Raw genomic sequence first — 8,884 nt, 5'->3', positions numbered from 1 at the left:
AGAACCGTATAAGCCATTCGTAGTCTTCAGCGATGCGTCTAAATTCGATTTGGGTTGTGTCCTTATGCAGGAAGGACGGGTTGTTGCCTATGCATCTCATCAGCTAAAGGACCATGAGAAGAATTATCTGACGTACGATTTGGAATTGGCTGTGATTGTTTTTGCTCTCAAGATCTGGCGGCACTTTTTGTACGGGGAAGTTTGTGAAGTATACACCGATCACAAGAGCTTGAAGCACTTGTTTTCCCAGAAAAATCTGAACATGAGGCAGAGGCGATGGCTAGAGCTAATCAGTGACTACCAGTGTGAGATCAAGTACCATTCGGGGAAGGCTAATATAGTTGCTGATGCTTTGAGCCGAAAATCACACTTGGAAGATGAAGCCGAGCCGTCGGAATTGGATTCTTTACTTTGTGGGATGAGAAGGCTCCTTATTGAAAGTTCACAGCAAGAAGAGATTTTATCTTCAGTTCTTGATATTCGGGTAACTGATTTTGAGGAATTGAAGACTCTTCAAAGGAAGGATCTGAAGCTGCTGAATATCAGGAAAAGAGTCAGAAAATCTCGAGGGCCGTTGCACTATAGTATGGATAAAGATGAAATACTTCGGTTCCAAGATCGCAGAGTGGTCCCCAAGGATTCAGAATTCAATGAGCGGATCATGGCAGAAGCTCATGCGGCCCCTTATTCAGTTCATCCCGGCAGTACAAAGATGTACCGGGACTTGAAGAAAAATTATTGGTGGGATGGAATGAAGAGGGATATTGCCTTGTATGTTGAAAAATGCCACACATGCCGTCAAGTGAAGGCCGAGCATCAAAGACACGCAGGTATGCTCCAACCCCTCCCTATTCCTGAGTGGAAATGGGATGACATCACGATGGACTTTATAGTGGGTTTGCCGAGAACGCCTAGTGGGAAAGATTCTGTTTGGGTGAATGTTGACCGGTTAACGAAGAGTGCTCATTTCTTACCTGTTAATAACACCGATTCCTTGGGTAAGTTGACACGATTGTATGTGAAAGAAATAGTGCGGTTGCATGGCATACCAAAGAGTATAGTGTCGGATCGAGACCCAAGGTTCACGTCCCAGTTCTGGAAGAGTTTGCAGGCAGCTTTGGGTACTAAATTGAAGTTCAGTACTGCTTACCACCCACAGACAGACGGCCAATCGGAGCGCACCATTCAGACCCTTGAAGACATGTTGCGAGCATGTGTCATGGAATTTCAAGGGAGTTGGGAAAACCATTTGCCGCTCATAGAGTTTGCATATAATAACAGATTCCATGTGACTATTCAGATGGCTCCCTATGAAGCTCTTTACGTGAGGAAGTGTAGATCGCCCTTGTGTTGGGATGAAGTTGGGGAGAGTAGGATAATTGGACCCGAAATAATTCAAGAGATGCAAAGCCAAGTTTGGATCATCAGGGATAAAATGGCGGTAGCTCAAAGTCGTCAGAAAAGCTACGCTGATACCAGGAGGAGAGAGTTATCTTTTGAAGAAGGTGATTGGGTTTATCTCAAAGTCTCTCCCATGAGAGGTGTTAAGCGTTTTGGTAAGAAGAGGAAGCTGGATCCGAGGTATGTCGGCCCTTTTCAGATTCTGGAAAAGGTAGGGTCTGTCACCTATAGAGTTGCTTTGCCAGAATATTTTAGGGATATTCATGATGTCTTCCACGTATCGTCCTTGAAGAAGAGCTTTGGACAACAAGAGCCACGCTTTGTCGATCCAGGGAGTATTCAGTTGCAACCGGATCTCACTTATGAGGTTGTTCCGTTGCAGATCATGGATTGGAAGGAACAACAGTTGAGGTCCAAGACGATACCTTTGGTTAATGTGACATAGGGAGATCCGTTAGCTCAAGACTTCTCTTCGGAGCGAGTAGCGGACATTAGGGAACAATACCCATACTTGTTTGAGTAAAGACGGTACGTTTCTTAATCTTGGTCACAGGTGGTTTATGTGATTTTATGTGGCTTGTTTTAAGTTGGTGGTTGATCTTGCAAATTTTGAGGACGAAATTTGTTTTAAGGGGGGGAGGATGTGATGACCCGCTTTTACGTGTATTTTCCCTGAAGTATTGTTTTTAATTTAATTAATATACAGGTTTATTTATTTTAAATTAATGTGTTTTAAATTGGTTTTTATTTATTTGATGAGGTGTTTAATTTAATTAGTCGTTTTATGGTTTTTAATGTCATTTTCGGCGGATCTGTTTTGTTTTCCCGAAGTGAGGATTGGACCTCATTTCTTCCCTCCATCTTTTCTTTTCCCTTTTTCCTTTTTCTCTTTTTCTCTTTTCTTTCTTTTTTCTTTTTTCTTTTTTCTTTTTCCCTTCCTTTTTCCCCTTCCCTCCCGCGCGTAACCCCTCCTGTTCGTCTCTCTCTCTCTCTCCTCTCCCACGCTGGAAGCTTCATCAGCCCAGACCCACCACCGCCGGCCACCGTGCGGCACACCAGCCCCACCAAAATCTTCCCCTCCCTCCGGTGAACCATCCCACCAATTTTCACCGCCAACGGAGCCGCCGTTTGGCCGGAAAAAGCCCAGCAAGTGTCACGGATTTTTGCTCTGATCTGCCGCCGTCGCTCCACCTCCGGCCACCACCTCTTCACCACTTCATCACCGACTCCTTGCCATCCTAACCCACCCATTTCCGGCCTCTAACAGCCACCAGAACAGCTCCCACGAGCTAGTTTCCGTTTTGGGCATTTCGGACCCTCCTCAGCCGTTTCTGCCGCCACCCACGACCAAACTCCACTTCCACTAGCTTCATAAACATCCTTAGACCCTTCCCCATCAATCCTGAGTCTTGGTTTGTCCCCGTTCAAAAGTAGGTATTTTACAACCCACGGTCACAGTGAAATTTCACTGTTACGTTGCTTTCCTTCCGCCGTTTGCAACGCCGCGTGTTTTCTGAAAATGCCATATAGCGCTGTAAGTATTTTCCAAACCCTACTTTTAGATTTAAATATATTTTGCTCATTCAATAATTATTTGTTGTTGGTTGGCTGATTCCGGACTGAGTCCGAGGAGTTCGGGGGTCGGATGGATGGAGGACGAAGTTGCTTGTTTTATTGATTTATGGTTGGTTGATCTTTTTGTGCATTGATATCGCATTTACATGGTGCATGCGCGTGCGTTTTGTTTAAATTGAGAAAATCCTATTTTATTGGCGTAAGTGGATTTTCGGGTGCGTGTGTATCACGACCCCAAGCCGAGATGGGGTATTATTCCGGTGGAACTCCTCTGGTCACTCGGGAGCATAATAAACTGAGTGACGTCCCCTGAGTTGTAGCTAGACGACGACGGGAGCGGGGGCTAGGGGATGCTTGGCTACGAACGCGCCGGGCGTGGAACCGAGCATCACTCTACGCACCGACTCCGTGGCCCTTCACTGGCGAGGGCTAAAGGATGCTTGGCTACGAACGCGCGGGGCGCGGAACTGGGCATCGCTCGTTTAGGTGTCACATGCGTGGTTGTTACCTACGGTGTGACACTGGAGCCAGGGTGTGCGGATGACCCCTAGGGGAGGTCATGGTGCATACGGTTTAATTGGTAAACTGTTTGAGTTTGATATGGGCCAAATGTGACTTTTAGTGTGATATTTGGAAAGGATTTGTTTTTGGGCCAAATGGGATTTTTTGCGTGTGTGGAAAAATATGATTTTATGGGTTTTGTGCATTGGCATCACTTCATACATATTGTTTGAGTTCTATATGTTGTTATCTGGTGGTGTTTGGATTTTACTTACCTGCGGCACCATTTTTGGTACCGTAGATTTTGGTGCAGAGATCGAGGATGAGGAGGAGGAGGTTGAGCCTGAGGATGCGGCTCCGCCGGGGTACTGAAGTTTATGCTTTGTATTTAGTTTAAAGTTATGTTTGTGTCTTATAATATTTATTTATGTATGTTTTGAATAGCTTTGTATTAAACAAGAAAAAATTCTGGTACTTAGTTATTGACTTGCTTTTCGCTGCGTATTTTTCGTGCACATTCGTCGCTTATACACACACTTGGCACACGTCGATAGGGTGATGATCCGTGATGTCATCATCCGGATGTCTAGATTTTCCCGTGTCCATGCATGGAGATTTGGGGGCATCACAAAGTGGGACTACAAAACTTAGCCAAGAAGCAATGCTAATAAGGCCAAATTCATTCATGGGTCTTAACCTAATAGGACTCAATTTAGGGTTTTAAGAGGGTTTGGGTTGGTATCAAGCCCAAATCTAATTTTTCTTAGCCCAATCAAGTATTGAAGGCTAAAAAGATTAGATAATAATGTTCTAACATAAATTTAAAAGATTAATAGCATGTAGATGTAATTTAATCAAGTGATTAAACACAATGCTAGAAACCGATTCAGTTAAGATTTTGAGGTCAACTTTAGGATTTGGATAAAACCGTTTAGGATTTCGGTTTTAACCATGATTTTGAGTTCTTAGGTGGAGTCCCACCATATAGGGTTATACTAGGGTATAAATCCTCTTTTGTTTGGCATAATTTGATTGGTCGGATGGAATAGAGTTTTTGCTTAGGTGGCATGATTTCATACATTGATTCCTTCAAATCCATCAAATGTTCCTCATGGTATTAAGTGTCTAATACTATTCATTATGTATGGCTAAGATCTTTCCAATTGTCCAAATAAAACTTCTATAACCTAAGTTGGATATTTCACATAGTGATTTTGAAAACACTATACTTGGTGTGCTTATCAAGATTACTATTCATTCCAAAAAAGTGTATGATAAATTTAGCACAAAAAAATCTTAAATATTCATATGAACCTTCTGTGAAGTCGTTTACCAAAATTCAACATTGAAGTGCCCTTAAAAATAAATTTATAGTTTCGAATAGACATTATATTCAAAAATATGAAAATGAGTTATTGTGCCATAAAATTCTAAATAATCCACTAAGCCTAATGATTTAGATCATAATGCATTTTGACATTCTAACTATCTTAAATAATTAAAATCACACTTCTGACATTATAGTGAGTGATAACATTAACTATATAGGCATATTAAAATATATGCGATTGGTTGATTTGTGAAAAGTTATGGAATTTTCATGAGATTCTTAAAGCCAATAGAAATTTTATCATTGAATTTCTAACAAGCTGTTACAGCCTACAATAAAGACGAAAAGCAAATTGCCGTAATAAGAATGATTAGAAGTAAGATGTAGTCACTTTGGTCAAAGTGGGTCAATGGTTAATGTGGTAACTAGTAGAGAACACACGGTGCATATGGGAGCCTTGAGGTATCCATTTATATGTTGAAATCAAATATTAAAGCCTTGAGCTCTAAGACATACTATGCTATGTTATATGAACAAGAACCCGAGCTCACAAGTATGTGTATATGAACAAGAATGAAATGACAAAAATATGTTTATAAAAAGAAAGAAAAAGTAAAGTTATGTAAGTTCTGATGCACATGGTGTTTTCAAAATGTCACATGCATGAGTAAAGTTTCATGTTCATGTATTCATTTTGAGTTTGCTTTCATATGCTTATGATATCTGTTACATGTTATTTGTTTACTTACTGAGATTCTTCGAAACCTCACTGTGGTAGTTTCCACTACTATTCTCTCACCCAGAATGGAAGAAGCTATGACAAGTACGCTAGACCGTTAAGTATAGAAGGGATCGGTGACTTGGTGGAGGACGAGTTTACCATCACTCTAGACTTGCTTAAGGTCAATACTTAGCAGCTCAAGAAAATCTTAGCGACACTTAATGAGTCAGAAGTCTGGATTTTGTCCTTGTATCCTAAGAAGACTTTGAGGTTTAAGGATGACATGAATTTTGTATCGGAATACCTTAAGCAAGCCTGTTATTCAACTGTAGAGGCAAAGGAAGTCACCATGGAGTTGAGTCTAATGGAGGATGGATCTTTGGTTTGGTGCATAAGACCTTTTGATGGATGATTTATCTTGATGAAACTTTTATGATGGTCCCATGTTTTGGGAGTTTATTTTGGGAACAGTTAAACCTTTCTACTTTGGGATTTATGTGCTTCGGTACCATGATATCTGTCTTGTTTATTTGACCTAAGTAGAATTTCACTGTGATATATTGCATATTGCTATAAATCAATAGGTGCATTGCATCTTAACTATCATACATGAGGGGTATCAAGCTTTGTATTACATGTCTTGATACTTCAGTCAACATCTAATCCAAAGCGAGGGCTAGGGGTGTCACAGACTATCATGGTGAGATTTCAAGGAAATCTTAGTTGGTTATAACCCATTATAGCAACTATAAATGTAAAATATGAAGATGAATATGAAATGATAAAATTTAAAGTAAATAAAAGAATAAGTCATACATACTGAGGTGCCAACCTCTTCACAAAATAAAGTAATATAGTTCATCATAACAATTATTACTGAGCACCCAGTGCCCAAAGCATCACAAACATACATTTCTTGGATCTTAGGTCTAAAACTTAGCTTGAAAACCATCTTACCAACTAGTCTCCCCTTTCATAGTCATCATCATTTCCTCTTTTCATCACGATTGTGAGTATAGCTTCGTAACGAGTGATGCCTAACTTTGCACCTCATCCTTGACGTTGGTGTCCTCTAGCCTTTGGTAGCTTAGAGGCCAAGACTTTGACCTGAGAGCATTACTATCTTGCCTAAGCCTCGTTGTCACCCAACGACAATATAAGGGATGTCACTCAATTCTTAGATGCTCCCGAGTAACCAAAGAAGCTCCATTGAGAAATTGTCGGATCTCGGCTTGGAGTCATGGTCCACTCACACACCTAGAAATTCTTCTTAAAATAAGAAAGTATGAACCTTTTTAGTGAATAATAATATCAGTCCTTTAACACAACAATAGTAAACCATAGTAGAGTATTATGCATGCAAAAAATATTAAAGTATGGGGCAAGATGCAGTAGATTGTAACCTAGTGTACTCATAGTCATTATCCGACATTTATAGCATTGTCGTAGGAAAGAACCTCTCTTTACGGTGAGCTTTTATTGAAATGTGTGGTGATTATTTGGTCTCTCTTGTTCATTGTAGATTTTGAGGTCTGAGATGTGAGATTGCCAATGTTGCCTATGAAATTGGAGTCTTCGCCTTGCCTTAAGGATTAGAGGAGAGAGAGGGTCTCCCTTAAGCTATCCAAAAATCCCAAAGTATGAAGAAAGAGTTCAGGGAGGCAAGGCTTTTATACAGAGAGTTTAGTCTATCACAAGTCTCATAATTATCGATGTAGGTTGGCTAGTAAATTGATGAGCTCTCCATTATCTAGGTGTATATCAGACGGAGGGGGTGACATGGATAAAAATGAAGTATTGTACATGTATTGGGGCTTTGACCAAGGAGGCGAGGAGTTTAGTCTACCACTTGTGAATGTTGATCACTTGGTGAAATGCCTTTGCATACAATCGGCTGTATTCCAGTCTATGATCCTCCTTTCCCGTGTGCGCTCTTGTAGAAATATAGTCGTTTGAGTATAAACTTTCACGAGGTTACATGCTACTCTCTGAGCACTACTATGCTATTTTCTAAGCACTACAGTCTTCATACTATGTTGTTTATTGCTCGGCTTGAAATGCGTTTGCAATACATATTGCTTGCCCTTGTCTTTATTCACCCATTGCTTGCTTTCAAATTTGGTCACATTTCGTATCGCCCATACTTTTACTTGACCGATGTAGAGCTTGCATCTCTTTGGTCACCTTGCCTTTTCCCGCCCATAATGGTGCTTACTTCATGCATTCACTACTCTTCTCCCGATTCTTTCCCCATCTAGGGTTGCGCTTTCCAAGGTTTTTACCCGACTAACCTTTTACTCGCCTGGATGGTTCGACAGGGCTTTTCCCATCTTGCATCTAAGATGTAATAGCCCGCTATAAATTCAATGATGAATTTCTATGGACTTTAGGAACCTTGTGAAAATCCCATAAGTTTTCACGAATCGACTAATCGCATAGGTTTTAGTCTATTAGCATAGTCAGTATTATCACTCACCAAGGTGTCAGATGTGTATTTTATTTACTTTAAATAGTTAGAAATGTCAGAATATGTTATGGTCTACATCAATTGACTCAATTGATTATTTATGATCTTATGTTGGAATAATCTCATTTTTAGTTTTTGGACAATATGCTTGTTCAAAAATCCTTTTTGCTTTTTTGAGGCACTTCATGATACAATTTTGGCAAATAAATTGCACAGTTAGGTTTATATGAATATTTAAGATTTTTTAATGCAAAGTTTATTTTTCATTTTCCTAGAGTGAATAGTAATCTCAATAGTAACACCTAACCAATGTTTTCAAAATCACACTGTAGAATGTCCAAATTAAGTTAGAAAAGTTTTATTTTGACACTTGGAAAGATCTTAGCCACACTTGGTGAATAGTTTTAGACACTTGGCACAAAGAGGAACCATTAGATGGATTTATTAAGGAAATCAAGGTATGAGATCATACCACCTAAGCAAAACCCTATTCTTTCATCTGATCAACCAAATTGAACAAGATCAAAGAGGTTTTCAACCCTATTGAAACCCTAAATGGTTAGAATCCAATTGAAACCCCAAAGGCTTGGTTGAACTCAAAACCCTAAATGGTTTCCTCAAACCCTAAAATTGGCATTCAAACCCTTTTTTATCTAATTTCTAGTATTGCGTTTAATCACTTGATTCAATCACTTTCACATGCTATTAATTCACAAAATTCTTGTTATGACATCATTATCTAACCTTTTAAACTTTGAAAAATTGACGGGGTCAAGAAAAATTAGATTTGGGCTTGATAGCATCCCAAACCCCTTTTAAATCCCAAGTTGAATCCCACTTGGTTGAAGCCCCACCAAGGCCCACGAATTTGGCCACCTTGGTATAGCTT

Source organism: Carya illinoinensis, chromosome 2 (assembly GCF_018687715.1).
Source record: "Carya illinoinensis cultivar Pawnee chromosome 2, C.illinoinensisPawnee_v1, whole genome shotgun sequence".
Classification (NCBI taxonomy): Eukaryota; Viridiplantae; Streptophyta; class Magnoliopsida; order Fagales; family Juglandaceae; genus Carya; species Carya illinoinensis.
This window is presented reverse-complemented; position numbering follows the sequence as displayed.